General features: G+C 40.4%; 1 protein-coding gene across 1 annotated transcript in view; it reads right to left on the bottom strand.

Moving 5' to 3' along the window:
• ADGRA1 (adhesion G protein-coupled receptor A1) overlaps positions 1-20,000 on the bottom strand; it is a 313,459-nt gene that overhangs the window by 78,914 nt on the left and 214,545 nt on the right. The gene's annotated exons all lie outside the window — the stretch shown is intronic.

The raw sequence follows: 20,000 nt of genomic DNA, 5'->3' as shown, positions 1-20,000 counted from the left end.
TTACATTAAAACATATCTATCTGAAAGGGTAATTAAAGGGGACTGAAATGTTGTTTTATTAATACAAAGAATTGCATCAGAGGGTGACTCTAAACACTGAAGTATGCAATGCAGTCGGTTTCTTATTCCTTACTCAGACCATGATTTCATCCTTAAAGAAAATCACTCATCTCACTGTTGCAGGAAATGTGGAAACACACACACACACACAAAAAAACCACTAATGTGCTTGAAGCAGGAGGCAGGGAATATATTGAGGCTGTCAGACCACAAGAATGGGACAGAGTTGTGACTGTTTACATGTTTTTAGGTTACTGAAACAAAATGTACATACATTTGCCATTACATTACTGAGCTGTTTCTGCTTCTACTTAACTCCTCTTTCCCTTATACAACTGGTGACCTTGTCATCATTAAGCCCAGAGGCATGAATGGGGAGGGGGAGGGGTGCAAAACAAAAGGAGGGGAGAGACAAAATAAGGGGCTGCCCTCTGATTTACAAACTCCTGTATTTTGTTATTCTCTCTCTCTCTTTCTCTCTCTCTCTTTTTATAAAAACACAGCAGCATGAAGACTGAGTAATTTTCATCTCCCCAGAAGCAAGATACATGTTTCTATGGCATCTCATTAACATTTATTGCCCCACACTTTCTTAGAAGCAGCATCTTTGAAAACAAGGACTGAAAAGAAGCTTCACCATCATACATGACAATGTTGGATTATTTGTATTTGCCTGTGATAAATTGGCTTGTGACGGACAAGCATGCAAAGACAGACAAAGCTGCGTGCTGAAAAGGGCACACGAGTTACTACTATCATGAGGAGGAGGTGGCAGGCCAAGGTTTGAGTTATTTGGGGGAGGGTATTATTCATAGGGCATTGGCGCCAACTATTCCTTTGGAGCCAAGGGGGCAATGGTATTACTGCCCTGTCTTACTCCACAGTTGAGTTGGTTTTTTAAACATAAGATCAGGCTTCTCTAGGGCCAGTCCTTACTATTAGGTAGGATGACACAGCTCAGCTTATATGGTGGGTTTGAGGGGGGGGGTGTCACAATTAAGAAGCAGCAAATAGTCAATTATTAAATCTGTTACTATATCTTTGCCATCATGGAAGGTTCCATTTGCCCCCCCCCACCGGGTAAATGCCAAAATGTCAGAGTTTCCTCCAGTGCCCTGTTGTGTCTACTGAAAATCTTATTGATGGATGAAGCAGATGATGGGTTGTTTAGGTAAAGGGACCCCTGACCATTAGGTCCAGTTGTGGCTGACTCTGGGGTTGTGGCACTCATCTCGCTTTATTGGCTGAGGGAGCCGGCGTACAGCTTCCGGGTCATGTGGCCAGCATGACTAAGCCGCTTCTGGCGAACCAGAGCACTGCACGGAAATGACGTTTACCTTCCCGCCGGAGTGGTACCTATTTATCTACTTGCACTTTGATGTGCTTTTGAACTAGTAGGTTGGCAGGAGCAGGCACCGAGCAACGGGAGCTCACCCTGTCGCGGGGATTTGAACCGCCAACCTTCTGATCGGCAAGCCGTAGGCTTTGTGGTTTAACCCACAGCGCCACCCGCATCCCTGATTGGTTGTTTACAAGGTGGTAAATTTCCATAGTATGAATATAACTGTTTTGATGGGCAGATTGCAGATCAGGTTTGTAAACACAATCTAAGAAAGCAGGGAGACATCAGGTCTGTATATTGTCTGTAGAAGATGACTGATCAGCAACTGACTTATCCACTGGTTACATGTACAGCACAGCAAGTTATTGTTTGGTAAATGTTTAGCTGCATTCACCACCAAGCAACAGGACTTGGGGCTCATCTGCTTGGAGATTTTGAAAGTATCCCACCAAGCATTTTACAATAGCTTTTGTAAGGATGAAGACAACCAGTTGCTCTGAAGCAGGGGTGAGAAACCATTTTTCAGCCTGAGGGCCACAATCCCCAATGGACAACTTTCTGAGGGCCACATTGCTAGTGGTGGTGGGCATGGTTAGCAGCAAAAGTGGGGGGGGGGGATGTGACTCATTCCTTTGTTCAGTAGGCTACATTCTAACCACACAAAAGTATGAGATTATTATACATCCACACACCCATCTTTCTGTTTTCAATTCCAGCCAGGCAGAACACAAAAGCTACAGAGCAGGGCTAGTAAGGTCAGGGGAGAAGGCTGTGGTCCAGAAAGAGGTGTGAGCACATAGGGAGGTCTGGAGGGTGGCCTTTGGTCCCTGATTCCCCACCCCACTCTAAAATGTGGTGAAACTGAAGTAGCAATAGCCGGTGAAGCATTTTGTGCTGAGAAAACCCTGTTGGCAACCACGGGATTGCATGGTGTTGGTTTCAGCATCTCCTGTCTCTACTGCCATCTCTAGGCTTATAAAGTTATGAGCTGAAATTTCCCTCCCCCAGTGGCTGCTGGAGGTTTTGCCTAGTGAACCGCCTAGCCACTTTAAACACACATTTGCTGCCCTAATAGAATGTTGTTGAAAAGTCATTTTTTTTATATTTTGAAGGAAGCATGAAGAAGAAGCATACAGTAGGTGAGAAAAGAAAACTTGTAAACATAGGTTGTTACGTCTCTGCTAGAAAAGGAGATTCTCACTGCTGGCACCGGGACAACTGGGACACCTTGCAGTTTGCAATGTATTCAGTATCAATTGCACACTGCATGTTATTGATCGAAAACACCCTAACATTTGCTGCGACTTTCTTTCAGATATTGTAAAGAAATATTGCATAACTAACAGAGCAGACATACAATTTTGAAGATTAAGGCTCAAATGAATCATTATCACAAGCATGTACCCCACTTCAAGTTGTCAGGATACTGGTAATATCCATTCAACAATATTTATTTATTTTTTTTAAGTATGGGATTACATTCAGAAAAATGCTGCACACATGATGCTCAATGCTTAGGCCAATTAGCAAGCTATTACAGCACAGTTAGTCCAATCCTGAAAACACAAGACATGCTTAAATCTCTAAAAATATATATACCAATAGACATAATATTTACCTATGCATTCCTTTTAACAAAATGATTAAGCAGGAGCTATTTTTTTGCTGGATTGCAGTTCCATTCAAAACAATGCACATGTAACACATTTATACTGTAATCCTGTACATGCTTATCCAGAAAAAACCCTCACTGAGTTCAATGGCCTTACTCCCAAGATTGCACTGAATGCAGAATGATCTAGGCAGACTTTATCTGAATTATGACAAAACCTTGATCCAAAATTCCATATTCTGTCACCAGTAGGACTTTCTGAGACCACTCTTGTTACAAACAGCACCCTACACACCAAACCAAGCACCCCTAACATTAACAATTCAATATCATTTTCTGTAAAGTAGCCCAGTAGACACACCCAAAGGAACTCTTTAAAATATAGGTTTAAAAGGAAAAAGAGAGGCATCCAGATATATAGATGGGGAATTCCTAGTACTCTTGAAAATGTGAGAACATTATAAAAAAAATATTCAGGAATAATATATTAGGGAATGCCGTGTCGCAAAGGGAAGAAAACTTTGGTCGTAATCCATGTAAGGATCCCACTGATTTGTATGGAACTTATCAGAGCTTACAGTATAGTGGTTAACAAACTCAGTTAAGAATTCCTGCTTGAGTTGTAATGAAGGGGTAGTTTGGCTGTAAGGAGAAGCCATTGTTTCCTGCTATGTGTACAAGCTTCAGGGTTATGTATTTCTTTGCTGCCCCCGCCTCCTCTTGCACAGCTGTGAAGAGGAGAGTGGAAGTTTTTGCTTCCAATTTTAAACAAACAGAACAATTTTATTTAAACTTGTCAAACTCTCTTTAAAATGCAATTAGTTAGAATGAGCCAGGATCAAACCGAGGTTTCAGATCCCAGCTTATTTTGGAACCAGAGTCTCCCAAGTTTCAAGAAAATTGATTCTCACTTCATCCTTGTGACCATATACGGGGAGAGGAAGAGGAGGGTCTGAGGCCAAGGCTCACACATGTGGTAGGAAACCCATTACATCTGCATGAGTCCTGTTGTTGTTGGCACCTGTCCATCTCAAGAGACAATGGAGCGCGCTTCCAAGGATGAAGTCAAACTGCTGCATTAGCAGCACTGAAATGACATCTCCGGGGCACGAAGCCTGGGCAATGTGTATGGAGGACCTAGGGTGCCTAGATAAGACCCATCTTTTGGCCTTGCTGGTGTGGTTCAAAGAAAAGCACAGCACCAGCTTGGTTGCAGGAGATGCCAGAAGGAGGTGTACAAGGCATCGTCCAACCATCTTAGGAACTCCACTCTGGATTTGTGTAGGGTTTACTCCTTAGCTTTTCCTTCACCCAAAGATATCCCGCAAGGCAGCAGAGGATTAGGATCAGAATGTTCCTTCTCCTTCCCATGTTGACAAACCCCATCTGCCAAATGTATATTAAATGCTTCAACAATAGTCTAAAAAAAACTATATAAATTGTTATTTCTGTCACCATCAGACATAGGGTAACAGTATTACCAGCAACTAAAATATACTCTTTCATAGTTCTTGAGGGTGGGAAGTGGTAATCTGCTAGCATGTTTTAGAAGTATAAATCATTTGAAGTTATTAGTCGAGTTACTAGTGTCAAGTAGTCCAGTTGGGAAGAATGGATACTGAATTCATATTCAGATTAGACTAGACCATAGGGCATATGGAATATGAAAACTCTAGTATAGTACAGACCATGATTAAGAAAGGTTTCTAGCTGAAAGAAAAGCAGTGCATTTGAACCTGTCCAAAATCTAATTAAAACTTTCTCTGTCAGGGAAACATCCCTGTTAAAGAAACATGCTGATCTTCAAGGCTGTTAAAATATTTTCGTATTGGGGCATACCTAGATTATGGAAGAAACAAATTCTCTGGCCTTGTGTAGTACATGCTTCATTAATCTTAATACATAAATGAGAAGCACACCAAGAATAAGCTAACGGAGCCTTCATATTTGAACAGCTCCTACTGATGAGCTTATATAAGCTTTCAGACAGCTAATCAGCAAGAAAGGTATAGCCTTATTTGCTTTTCCTCTGTAGCTCTACAGACTTTTGATCATAAATTTTAAAATATGTTGAAGTGGTGAATTCATAGAAATATTGCTGAGGAGTGAAAACCTGTGATGTTTGGCAGAAATTTATCTCTAATCTTCTGAAGCGTTAGCGAGCTATACAGATGGTACCTGCCCAGAGATTTCAAGGGAGGGTCATATCTGGCTCTAAGCCTTCCCGTCCTTTCTTAATGGTACATTCATAGCTCATATTGCATGTCACCAAGTCATTTCATCAACAGCATTATCAGTTCATTCACTCTTCTCTATCGCAGCAGCCCTTCCTCATAAGATAGTATAGCATCGATTCATTCATTCATTTTCTTCAACTCATTCATCCTCTTCCTTCTTTTGAGCAAAGAGGTTTATGTAATTTGTCTAGGAATGAGGATTTATCTAATTTTAATATGTTTAGTCATCCTTTCTGGTCTAAGAAACACAGAGAGACATGATGATGAGCTGCTGTTGAGGCCATAACTTGTCCCCTTGTCATCCGATGTTCTTCCTTCTTGTGTAGAACCTGGCTGAGATGCTCTGTCTGCTGCCACCCTTACAGTCCACAATTTGGCTGTGATCCAGAGGGGCACCCATGCAATTTTATGAAAAATCTGGTCTTACCAGTGAAGTTGAGAGAGAGAGAGAAATCTGGCTAAACCTTGCTTCCTACTTCTACTGGTGTAGGAGCCCCCTTTGTAACTGCTGGGGTGTAGGTGTACCAGAAGCCAGCCAGTAGTGACTGGTTTTGCCCTGCAGTAACGTTGGCTGGAATCCCTGCTCCCAACACACTCAGCCAATTCGGAAGAGCTTATTAAGAGAGAAGGGAATGCCAGCCTGTCTGACGACAGGAAATGGTCTGCTCATTGTCTATACCTGGGTGGACCTCCAAAGGCCAGATTACTGTGCCTCTGGTGACTCTGCTTTTCATTGTGTTACAGTTAGAGCACTAAGAAGTACATTGCTATGGTCACAGTCACAAGCTGATTGGGTCCAGGAAGAAAACAATCCCAGGGTTTAGATATAGAATGAGCAGTCCTCTTTTAGTATTGGGTTACAACTCACCCCTTGTCACAATTGATGTTGAATCCTATAGCTGGTGCTCGGACACCAGGCAGGAGCTGTCGTCGAGAGATGAGTTAGGTGAAATTCCCACTCTCTCACTCAAGCAAGTGGTCCTATAAGGGGCCTTGAGGCTACTAGGCATGTGCCAACCCACCTCCTGGTCTGATGCCATTGCCACACATCCAGGTGGCTAGGTCACAGTTGCAGGAAAGGTGCTATCCATTTTCAAATGTTTTTACAGCTGGCCTCTGGCAGCACAACAGGTTGTCAGAAGCAGGACCCCTGCCTGTATGTCAGGGTAGGGAAATGGATCAAGCTAGAGCCTTCTCTCCACATGGGCCAAGTTTGACAGGTAGACAAGGCCACTGTACTCAGGTGTTTTCCAAGTCCTGATGATCAATTGTTTGGTAGGTTTTCAAAGTGCTTTGCAAAGCTCTATGCAAGCAGGAACCACCAGGTGATTGTTGTCATAACCCTATCGTAAGCCCCGTTGCTGAGCAACCAAGTGCAGAGCTGTGTGGGATAGGAGGCCAAACAAACAGGAGATAGGAGTCTCTGAGATATGTTTGCTGGCAAGCCAAGTCCACATGAGAAGTCTAGAGTGTTCTGAGGGTTGGGCAAACAGCTGTCCATGTAGTTCAATGTTCCAGGGGTCAAGGAAACCAAGTGATCACAAAGCCAAGGGTCCAGATGGGGAGCAGCAAGGTAGGGCCAGTAACCACAGGTGTTCCCAGCATCTGACTGCTGACAAAAGCCCTGTTTAAGAAAGCTGAAGCTAACTGGTTCTCATCCGTGCCTTCTCCTCCATTGTCCTCAAAGGCCAATCAACTGCAGGTGGAGTCAGTCCATTTCCCCTCCCTTCAGACTGCTGTTCAGTAGGGAAGGCTGACTCCTGACCCATGACAATTGTCAAGCAGGTGGGTGTGGCCTGGCCGGCCAAAAATGGATAAGAGGTTTCCCACTACTACTTGTAAGGCATACCTTGCCACTGAGAAGCTGTATCCAATAAAAGTTGTGACTGGTTTTCTGAAGAACTTCTGTCTCACTTCCATCCCTCCTCTGTGTAGATCCACTCCTGTCTGAAGGCTTAAATCTGCCATGACAGAGATTTTCCAGAACCTTCAGCAGTTCTTTATAGAGTCCTACCCCTTTCCAAGTATATTACCTTTATGCTTTTCATAACTGAAGATGGACAAACTTTCTGGTATAGAGAGTCCCAATGCTCCATAGTAAAATATTTCAAAAGCAGACATGCTTTTCAAACTGCAAAACCACAAGACCACAACCACTTGTGAACTTTTCATTGGCTGCTTTTCACTGGCGGCTGGGATGCACTGGAAAAAACACATGTGTCTATATTGTCTATGTGTATATCTTGTTAAAAGTTAAATGAATGAATGAATGAATGGCTCTGGGTGAGTGACAAACTGTACATATATCAAGACATATAAAAGATCACATAGAGATCATTACAATAAAAACATCACAGTACCCAAAGCCATTTTTTAGTTCTCTCTCTCACCATGCACTCATGCTCCCACCCTGGTCTTCCCTCAACACTAGTTGAATTCCTCAAAACAGAAAACCAAGTAAAACAGAAGGCTATTAAAATGTGATCTGCTTGCGGTGGCTGCATTCTGCTATGCTGATAGCAGCTGCTTCCATACACAGGCAGAGCCTGCAGTTTCATACACTACCACATGTTCCTTTAACTTAGGTATCATGGTGGCATGAAAACCTGCAGGTTGTGTTCATGGTCAAGAAGCCACACAAATTATTTGCTACTAGCAGGGATCAGCCATAACAGGCATACAGGGTAGTGTGTGGGGTTGAGCTGTGTCCTATATGAATCGTTCAAGAATAGAAAGAGAAAGAGGTGAAGTTGGGTAGGTATTTGTTCATTTGGATTTCTTCATGGCCTCACAGCAGGATCTGGATTATTTCACGATCCATTAATAATGATGGAAATGTCACAAAAGGTATCTTACAGACTACCATTAGTCATACTTAGCCAGAAAATTAGAGAGAAAACACGTGGTACTGCTGAATGCTCCCAAAAGCTTGCAAGCGGAAAGACAAGTGCCCTGTTTCAGCTTTAGTTGTGCACAGGTCTATGTGACTAAATGTGAATGAGCTAAGCTGAGAGGAATGCAGCACAGGCCATCAGCTTCCAACCGCACACTCAATGCATGGCTCCTGAGCTTGCAAGTGAAACATGCAGCATTGGAGTTTAGAAAACTTCTGAGTATGGATCACCTCATCTAGATCAGGCTGAGCAAGCAGGTATAGCCATTTATGCAGAAGTATTCATCAGAATACTAAATGCAGATAAAAATGTTGATGGAAGCATCTGACAAAAAACAGAACAAAGTGTAAATTTTAGAAATGGGATAATCCACCAAGCAGGAAAGGGACCAGATGATGATGATGATTTTATTATTAATCATTTTGAAATTAATCCTGTGGCTAACAGGGTGTTCTGAGAATTTTATTCATTGAGCAAATAATAATAATCTTTGTTTGAAAATTACAATTATATCCTGGAATTTTAATGATTTGCTCAGAAGGAGCCCTTTTGGCTGCAAAATTTTTTACTCCAGGATAAAAACGAGAATTATACTAAAAGGTATTTATGCTACATTGTGTATGCTTTCATCCCAATTTTTCATATGTTACTTAAATGTAAACCTTGGTAGCTTCAATGGAACTTTCTTCCAAATGACTTGTTGAGATCAGAATAATTCCTCTATGATATCGCTTTAAGGGGTCCGAAGACATTTCATGCAAAACACAGTAGGAAAAAAATGTTTCTTATTTTACCCCAATTCAAATTAATGTCCTGGATTTTCTAGTTTTGTTTTCTTATTGTTTTGTTCAAACAAGACAGAAGGTTGGTCTCTTATAAATGACTCATCTCTTAGAATTTGGCCACTTCTCCTGTAGTTAGTTTCCAGAAACCAAAATCTAGCTTTCTAAAATTGCTTGGATTGCTATTCCCACTGGATTTCCTGCACACATTCAACCATGAGCTTAAATTCTATTGTTGTGTCTCAGTAGAATAGGGGGATAAGAAAACAAGACAGAGATATCAATTGTACTTCAGAAACAGGCCTTGTCTTATGATACCTTGCCAATCATAATAAACAGTTTCTGTGACATCCTACCCAACACAACAGTGGAGAATATTTACTCCATATTATCAGAAAGAAAATCCCGGCAGGAACATTTGCCAACTATTGATCGATCTCCACAATCTGAACCACACAGTGTGCCACCAATATTCTATCTCATTCCTAGCTATCAGCTAACAAATAGCAGTCTCCTCCCAGACAGCCTCCTGTCTGTCATATGAAGCAATAGCCATGACAAAATAATTAATGCAAAATAATTCTCTAGTTGCTGAAAGGATAGCTTAATTAAAGCTATCGTCCTCAACCATTTATTTTATAAAAGCCCCACTGAAGTAATTTGGGCTACTCTAGAGACAATTGATTATGCTTTTAGACTTGTTTGAACAAATTCAGATTTCCCACAAGAAATTAGATGAAATATTGACATAGGTGATCACTCCACAATAACCATCATTTAAAAGGCCATCATGTACCACCTGCATTTAATCTATTTTACAGCTTCCTTTACAAATAAGTTGTTTTTCGCTGCCAAATTTAAAGACACAGGTGAGAACTTATGAATAAACAATGCATGTTGCATTCTGGGTAATTTCCAAAAAGAAGAAGTCTCCAGTTATATGTTCTGTAAGGAAGACTCACTATACGATTAGTTTTCTGTGCAGTGTATGTCTAACATGCTCACATAAGGCCTCAGATCTAGGGTACAATATGAGAACCTGAGAAGATTAGTTTATTAAGGGAACTTTCCAAAGGAATGGGACTCTCGTGTGGTATTACTTACAAGTTAAATATTGTATCATAAAGAGTACTTCACAGGGTATGAAGTACAAACCAGAATGGAACCAACAGCAGGCTTCATCAGCCTGGTACCATCCAGATGTTTTGTACCACATCTCCCATCAGCCCTAGACTGATGGGAGTTGTAGTTGAGGCTGATAGGAACTGCCAGATAGCTGTGTAGTATCCTGTATTTCTGAAGGCTTCTCACTGTGAGAGGAAACCTTGCAATGGGTTTGCCCAACCTGTAAACAGCAGGAAGCAGGAAAACCTCAATAGTTGCATTTATTAATGAACTACAGAGCAGCAATGCAACAAAGCAGCTAGAACTTGCTACTCAAACACTAAGGTTCCAACTAGTTCCCAATGAACTAAGGAACTATGCCTAGAGAAGGGAATTCCTACTACAGTGCAGACTTTTAAGGAGACAGGCCACACACGAAACAAGCTGTCTGTTGTTCTGGGGGCACAATTTTAAAAAAGAAAGATCTTGCTGGATCAGATCAAAGACCCATCTAGTCCAGCTACCTCTTCCCAGTGAGGCTAACTAGTTAATTCAGAATAATAGCCTCCTCTGCTGCTTAACCTGCGTAGATTAGATTCCCTGTCAAAGATCATAAACAACATTTTCTAGAAAAAGTAACCCTGAATCAATCAATCTCTCTCTCTCTCTCTCTCTCTCTCTCTCTCTCTCTCTCTCTCTCTGTGTGTGTGTGTGTGTACACACATACACACAATGGTCAACCTTTTAAAAGGGTAACTTTCAATTTAGGAAAAAAATACTGGAAAACCATTTTTTAAAAAAATATTCAGCTTAGTAAAACTTATTATTTATAGTAAACAGTTTATTATGGCAGTGGTCATATGTACTTTAAAATCCTGTATAATAGTAATTCCATAAAGGATTCTTTTAAAAAAATCAGAATTTAAAAATGTAATAAAGATAAAACTTTGGCACAGCTAGAATATCTTTCAGTACAGTCAACCTCCTTTCATGCTTTTCAAATTACTTTCAGCAAAATTTCCATCAAGGCAATATTTAAAACATTCACAAATATAAATGAAGGGCCTGGGGCTTTTTGAAAACCAGGCAGATATATTAGTACTGTGTGCTGTTTTCTCAAGGGCTTCTACTAATACATCTTATGACTTTAAAAACCAACTATGTGTTATCAACTATGTGACCTGATTATATACATATCTTTACTCGGAAGTCCTGCTGTGTTCAAGGTAAGGGTGCAATGGACTGCAGCTTTCCATCAAATTTCTAAACAAAAAGCAAAAATAATTTTCTGAACTGAGGCTTCATTGTTCACTGTATTGGTCTTCTGTTTGGGGACTACTTAATAAAACTAGTGCGTCAGTGAGCAAAGCACATGCATTTTTTGCAATCTCATGATTTCAAAATGTTGTCCTGTGCACCTGAGTGGAAAAATCAATTATTTAAGAGTCAAGAGCTAGGAGAAGCTCTTCTGAGAGTGGATGTGGAAGTAGGAGAATCAATAATGGGAGGAAAAAACTACACCTATGTCCCTTGCTGCCAGCTGAAAGGCTAACCAAAATGAATAACTGAAATGATTATCTAGAAGGCAGTAGTTTGGGAAATATTTAGTTACGTCTCAAACCATTTACATCAGGAAAATGTCACATTTGCAGACACCCTCAGTGATTCCTGTTACATATATTTACCAAATTTGTTAGGATAATATGGCCGCAGCGTGAGTATTAATTACCATAATTCCTTGTTTGGAATATCTATAAAATTAACTAATGAAAAATATGGTTTCAATGAATCTAGGACAGCTTTGTTTAGAAATGACTTTTGGCAGTGTTCTTAGAAACAAATGTATAAATGTGATTTTGCTTCTCTTTCTCATAAAATATGTACCATCTGGCAAGCAAATATCAAGAATACTTGTTCCAGAAGTTTATGTTAAAATGATTTTAGTTTAATGAAATGGAACAGCTTAAGGTGGTGTGTTCTTTTCCTCCATGTGCAAAGTAGAACAAAATAAAAACAGATCAAGCACTTTCTGTTTTTATGCTATACAAAAACAAGTGTCTTCTTACAATGCAATGCATGTTATTCCACTACATTGTGCAAATACATTGCCAAACATATTTTGAGCAACAGAAGGCTAATGCGATTACAAAGTTAAGACTAATTTGTGTCTTTTATAATCTAATTTATGCCTCTTTGAGGAGTCTTATTTGACCCCCATTCCCCTGACTGACTGATGCCAGGCGAATTGCCTGGTTTTCAATAAAAGTATTTGGTATCAATAAGCCAAACGGATGTGGCCAGAGGGGTCTGAGCAAGGGCCTTATTTTATTTCGTAACCTTGACATGGATAAAGCTATATATTTGTAAAAGGAAAGCCATAGTCTATTCAGCAACATTGTGTCAGCATTACTCACCAAGTGGAATTAAAAACTGCACTACAGTTACCATGACAACCAGCTGTCTCCTACATACAGCATCAGTTTGGATTTGTGCAGGCCATTTCCAACAAAGATTTAAGTCAACAAATTCAGTCTTACCCTGAGGTAAAACCTGGTTTAAGAACAAACAAATAAAATTATGGAGCTGAACGTATTTCGGCTCTAGATGTTTACCTTTCCTAAATCATGATTATGCCTTTACCCTTCAGCTTTCTGCAGTGACTTTGACCAGAAACTTATTGGGGAGAGTGGGCAAGATGGACCCGTTCAAACAAATAATGGGATAGACAGAATTCCTGTCCCAGGAATCAGGTATTGTTTTGGAAGCCACACCGTAAGAGAAAATACGTGTGAATTATCAATATTGACAGCCGTCTTTTAGGTCCCATGATTTGTAATGTATTACAGTTCCAAAGTAAGGGACTTGCTGATTCCCCTTTGCTTTAACAATTCTGCAAATTAGCTTCTGAGCTGAGGAGTAAAGCTTGCATAACTAAATAAATAATTTAGGGCAAGCTGGTTAGAAGAGAAAGCACTGTCCCCAATAGTCCAATATATTATACGCTAATATTTATCACCATCTAATTATGTTCTAAAGCATGGCATGGATTTTCTTGTACAAAGACAATGTATCATTATTATCCACTAGGGGAAATGCTTACGCTATTGCTTTCAAAAATCCTTCAAGGGAGAAAGGGAGAGAGGCCAGAAAAATGAATGCAAAGGGCAATACTTATATATATAAGTAACTGCTGGTATCTAAAGCTCTGTGAGCCTCTGGTGCACATGGAGAGCTCTTGCTGAGCAGAGGTGGCATAATTCACTAATGAAGTAAGGGTTGCTACAGGGCTGGGGAACCTGCAGCCCTCCCATCCCGCTTAACCACTGGCCAACCACATCTGGAGGACCACAGGTACCCTGCCCATGATTTAATTAGTACAGTGGTACCTTGGTTCTCAAACTTAATCCATTCCGGAAGTCCGTTCCAAAACCAAAGCGTTCCAAAACCAAGGCACGCTTTCCCATAGAAAGTAATGCAAAATGGATTAATCCGTTCCAGACTTTTAAAAACAATCCCTAAAACAGCAATTTAACATGCATTTTACTATCTAACGAGACCACTGATCCATAAAATGAAAGCAATAAACAGCGTACTGCAGTCACACAATAAATCTATCAGTAGCTGAACTGGGTTCCACACAGTCAGAAAAACAAAACAAAAAAGAGTCGCAAAAACGCAAAATAAAAAGCAAAAGCAGACAGAACTCAGCGTAACACTTAGAACGGTAGTGTAGCATGCAAAATGGGGCACGTTCGGCTTCTGAAAAAGGTTTGCAAAGCAGAACACTTACTTCCGGGTTTGAAGGGTTTGGGTTCTAAGTTGTTTGAGTACCAAGGTGTTTGAGAACCAAGGTGTTTGAGAACCAAGGTACCACTGCACATGTGGCTAATTCCATAACAATGAAATCAATGTACAACTCATGGAGTATATGTCACATACACCAAGCCCTCCATGCACACTACAACCCTTCCAACACAGCTGACATTAATTAAGGAAGTTCACACTTAACCCAGAAGTATAAATGATTCATATAATCTCTGAAAATAGTGTGACATACAACTATTAAGCTGTACTAACTACTAGCAACTCTCCGGCTTTAATTTGGAAAGTTCTTGTCGTTTGCATTTTTGTTGATAAATGTAATGTTGTCCAAAAGCAAGCTAACTTTGATTTTAAAAGCAGATAAATTATGGGGATTTTTGAAAGAAAGGTAATCAAATTTTGTTTATCACAAGTGAAATAGATACGTTTGTATTGTATCCTCTTTCCTTTCAAGTTAAATAAGTATTATTCATTTAAAAAGGGGGGCAAGCAAAACATAAATAATATTCTAGCAGTATTTAGTTCGTACAACCTATTAACAAACCTCTCCATCTGGAAAAAAGGAAAACAAAATGCACAATAATATTCTTATAAATCGTCATGATGGAACAGTGTTATATGTTTAATATCCAAAACATAAACCTTCCATTCTAAGAAGAATCAACTCTGCACCTTTCCCGAAGTGAGTCCTGTATGGTTTACACTGCTCTTACTCAGAATTGGTAAGGTTGGTACTGCCAATGGTACTGTTACCTCTAGCTACTTCCCTACTTAAATAAATTAGTAGGTGCATCACATGCAGACATCAGAGGCTAGATGTCGGAGTCCTGATTTGAAATTAACCCAGAAAAGAATTAATTATTTTTTTATGAATCTGTACTTTTTGGATTAATTATGAATCAGGTTATGGAAGAGAGGGGTCACACATTTTAAAATGATGTTTATCTGAAAGCGTTTAGGCAAAAAAAAAAAGCGAGCCTTTAAAATGGAACCTGTTCTGTGGCATTTAAAATCCATGAAAACAAAATGAAAGAAGAGATGGCAGACATAATTTCAATCCCATAAATGACTAGAACATTTCGCAAAGGGGATAGCAGGTATAGTGCATTTCACAACTGACACCGCATTGTGAAGACCTACACAGCAAAGCGGTAACAAGATCTGTGTTGTCCTGTCCAAAAAACTGACATTCAGCCACATATGCTTGACTTGTTTGATGCTGGGAGTGAGGAACCAGGACAAGGTGATATGGGGGGAGGGGAAGAGATGTTTACTTTGAGTTTCTGTGATCTAACTCTGCTTCTTTACACTACTGCAATTTCTGTCAACCTTTATCTTTAGCAAAGCTCCTCAAAGGTAATTATTTTCCATAATTAATTCTTAATAGTACAGAAATGCATATGACCTCAGTGATCACTACTTTAACCAAAATTATCCCTGACAGACTTTGCAGAGGGGCAACGCCGCAGGTATGAAGAGATGAATTGACTGTTGTCTCAATAAAACTTGACGTAATTGAGGAAGGATGTTTGTATGGATGCAAGATACTTGAGGCAAAACCTTAATTCCATTTTCTTTATGGACACAGGTTTCCCACCTGGGATTGGGATTTACTCCTAAGTGGGCTGAACTCAACGTAACTACAGTAGCTCAAAGTCCCAAAACATCTGGAAAAGCCGTATCTCTCTCTCCCCCCCCACCCCCCGGCAAGCTCTAGCAACATGCAGAGCTGTTCTCCACTGTGGCTGTACTAAGCTGGCACTCTTCCAGTTGCAGCTGGCTGACTACTTCATAAAGACAATCTAGGTCAGCTGCTGCTGCATATTCATCTTGCTTTGCTCCTACTACCATTCTCGACATATTCCATTTCATGTCTAGGATGCTCTCTGTGTAAAGGGTCACAAGATCAGTGGAAGGCAAACATTACCAGGCACGAGTGCATACCAACAGATGCGAACAGATGCAAAATTTTAGAGCCTTTTCACCGCAGTTCCAAGCCACAGTAATATAAGGTACTGGTTATCTTACAAATCGGATGGATAATGATGGACTGTGAAATATAGGGGTGGTCAATGTGTTGTCCTCCAGATGTTGTTGGTTTGCCAATGCCCATCAACCCCAGCCTACATGACCAATGGTGAGGGATGATAGGCAGCGTCAGCAACACCTGGAGAGCAGCACATTGGTTGCCCCTGGCTAAATATTACTGTGGCATCTATTAAATGTAGGTTTGTTTATCTTGTTGGCTACCTGAATTCACAATATAATAATGTTCCACTTTGCTGGCAGTGGGAAAGTGAAAGCTGGAATGATAGGAGTGAAGCCATGCAGGAGAGAGTATTGCCTAATAATATCGCTGTAATGGCAAATAACAGCAACATCCAGAAAATTTCTCCTTTTCTTAGATTAATGCTGCAGCACAAAGGTTATCCAGGAAGGGGCAATTATATCCAAGCTTGACAACACATATAGATCCTTATTATACATCTTGATAGGCAGGGGACTAGAATGGATCAAAGCCATGAGGCAGTTTGTCAGGAGCACTGATGTTAAGAAGATATTCCTTTAATAATGTTAAATAAGTTAATTAGGGTTATGCCTTGCTGATTGCCCTCAGTTGTTGAATGCAGTCTTTGGAATGCAAGCAGCAAGAATGGCCTGGGGTCCTTAGTCATTTGCTTAGAGGGAAAGAGATTTGCTAGTTATTGGAGAAAGCCTTCTCTAGATTTGTAGTTAAGAGACAAGGCAGAGGAGGAAGCACATGTACCCCAACAAAAGTCACACTGCAATGTGCCTTGCATGCAGGTTAGTTACACCCTAATATCAATATACCAAATCGTTTCTGAAAATAAAAAGCAAATGAGAAAATGCAGTGATTTAGAATAATTATTGCCACATAAATTCCTTTTTTCAAGGGAAGTTGTAGAGAATATAAACTCTGCTGTGATTATCGTTCTTCGATCCCATGGGGGTAATTCTCATCTTCTGTTCCTTTCAATAAGGATGGCAAATTAAAAAATAGGAAAGTGGTTTCTTCCCAAGGGTAGCATGGCAAATGAAGACATGGTTAAGGAAATGAGAGAGATTTCTGTAAGCAGCCCTGGCAAAAGGATGATTTGTGACTTGTCTTCATTTTCCTATTGACTCTGATGCTACTGACTGAAGTACTGAATAAAGAATAATATAAATTTGTGCTCTGTGCAATATCCGGTTCCTGCAAAGAATACTGTGCCTTGGATAACTTAAGGAATTTCATGGAAGAAAAGTTACCTCTTCCCCACTGTAGCACCTCCTGAAAAGTCTTTCTGGTGAGTTACGGGGGGACACTGGAACAATGTGAGATGGGTACAGAGGCTGCTAGGGTGGGGAAATTGCCCCATTGGATGCTAAGAAAGAAAATTTCTGGTCTCCTGTCACCCCCTCCAGGAATCCCCATCCCACATTGTTTAGGAGGGCCAACCCTCCATGGAAGGTTTTAGGTAAGCAGAGGCAGAAGCAGGAGGGATAGGAAACTTCCCTTTCACTGACTACATTTAAGATTCAAACCTATACATTTATTTCTCACACAACTGTTGATATCCTATAAAAGCATTTTGTGTGTGCGCTCTTGCCACAAAATGAGGGGGGGCACAATGTTTTGTGCCAGCTGCCATTTCCCCCTACTATGTCCCAGAATGATACTACATCTGAGGTAGCCGTGCATTTTTTCAGCTACACGTGTGCTCTGAAGATAAAAGGACTAGCTCATGGTTAGCCCGAGAGAAGGGTCATGGAGTGTTAGGTGAAACCTATGATATTTATGATCTGAGAGCCCAAATTCTGCCACTGATCATAACAATGATACCACTGTCGGATGTGTTAGCAGACCCTCTCCTGCCTAGGTGGACCACTCTGACTGCACATAATTTGCAGGATTATTAACAAATAAAATCCCCTTCTCCACCCCACCCCCACCTTGGGCTGTATGCTCATCTAATAATTCACAAGTAACTAAAAATACATTTCCCCCCCCCCATTATTCCTAATATCAAGACTTTCTCCTCACTAGTAAATATAGTGCCAATTGGTTCCATCATTTTTGGATCATGGCTGTTGTCACATATGGCTGGCTGTATGACAAAACTAGATTTCTGTCACGGGCAGAAGTTCACCAGCAAGACATTTGTTAAAATGTGTGAGAGTTGCATTTGAGGTGAACATATTTGTTTTGCTTTCCTTAGTATCGATTGCATCAAAGACCTTAGCAATGGAAGAAGAGAAGAAAAGCCCCAGAATGCTATCACTAAGTCAAACAAGTAATGCAGCAAATACAGAAATATATTAAGAAATATTGTTTTTGAGCCATTTTTATCTCTGTCTGAGGGCTATGAAATCCCAACCCTTCAGCAGGATCTAAATTGGATTCCAGCTAAAGGTTTTGACTATGGCATATTCTGGTTGTGGTTTCCAATTATTTTTATTTGCTTACAGCACTTGCTAGAGGACAAGAGTTAGAAACAAAAAAACAAAAACAAAATCAAGAATGAATCAGTAAGGAAGTAGCAAGAAGAAAGCATTTAGTCCCGGGCCACTCTGGACACATTTGTTATTAGTGACAGGTACTGTGAAATGAAGCATAAACTGAAATCAAACCCATCTTTAAAGTTACATTAAACTGAACTGACAAGAACACTACATGCAAGGGAGAAAGAGAAATGAATTGTTATATAGTGCTTTGATCTCAAAAAATGGGACCAGCACAGTACTTAATTTTAAAAACATAGTGGAATTCAGGCTAGGAGAAAGACTGTCTGCTGGCACTTTTAATCTGAAATACATTGTATCCCAAAGGTGCCAAAATATATTCTTCTTCTTCTTCTTTGTCTACTGAAAGGCAGTGCTTCTTTCCTGGGGGTCTGCAGGGGTCCGCATGCCCCTAAACATTTTGAATCTTTGTACTTTTGCCTATTTACTGTATTTGTTTTTCCTGATTTGAACTATAAAATGGTGATTTTCTTGAGTCAAAATGGGCGTACCCCTAAACATTTTTCTTAAAAAAGCACTGCTGAAAGGTATCTAGAGATGATTAATAATAAATACCGTAAATAATACTGCTGAGAAGACATTAATGAATGTTACCTGGTTAAGGACACCAAAGTTTCTAACATGTTGCATCTTATGCCTTATGTTTATAGGCATTTAGGTTTCCTCTAATACTGAACATGGTCCCAGTCTCAGTGATCATGAAGGCTCTGGCATTATTCAAGTATGGTAGCCCAGACATGACTCCCTCTTACACCGCATAAAAAGAATTATCCATCCCTTGGATTTGTGCATCTTTTGAGTGCCCATCACTATCAACCACAGATTTGGATCAATATAGCAAGCAAACAAGCAAGCAAACAAACAAACAAACCAGTTATTTAATATTTACTCATGCTTTTTATTCTTTAAATACCAGCTGTGCTGCTTGGACCATGAAGGTTGTGAGAGATATAGGATTGATAAGAAGCATCTTCAGCCACATGGTGGATGGCCTAAATTTGCTTGTAATGAAAGCAATCACCCCATGCAAAACTGGAAGCAGGTTTATCATAGGATACAAAGCAGTATGATATGGCGGAGACTCTTGAGAGTCCCATGGACTGCAAGAAGATCAAACCTATCTATTCTTAAGGAAATCAGCCCTGAGTGCTCACTGGAAGGACAGATCCTGAAGCTGAGGCTCCAATACTTTGGCCACATCATGAGAAGAGAAGACTCCCTAGAAAAGACCCTGATGCTGGGAAAGATTGAGGGCACAAGGGGAAGGGGACAACAGAAGACAAGATGGTTGGACAGTGTTCTCAAAGCTACCAGCATGAGTTTGACCAAACTGCAGGAGGCAGTGGAAGACAGAAGTGCCTGGCGTACTCTGGTCCATGGGGTCATGAAGAGTCGGACACGACTAAACAACAACATGATGTGGAGGGGTTGGGCATGATGAGCTACACATGATTACTATGGGAACTACCATGCACCCTGATATCACACTCATCAGCCTAAACTCCCTTTTCTTGCCAGAAACCAAACCTCAAATCATTGCCGTTTCTAACACTGACTGCTTATACGTCCATACAAGCAGGGTTTATTCTTGGACTGGGGTCCCTTATTCATTGTTAGTCAAAG

The sequence above is a fragment of the Podarcis bocagei genome (assembly GCF_964188305.1).
Source record: "Podarcis bocagei genome assembly, chromosome: 4".
In the NCBI taxonomy this organism is placed as follows: Eukaryota; Metazoa; Chordata; class Lepidosauria; order Squamata; family Lacertidae; genus Podarcis; species Podarcis bocagei.
The sequence above is the reverse complement of the archived record's forward strand: the minus strand, read 5'-3'. Positions and strand labels throughout refer to the sequence as shown.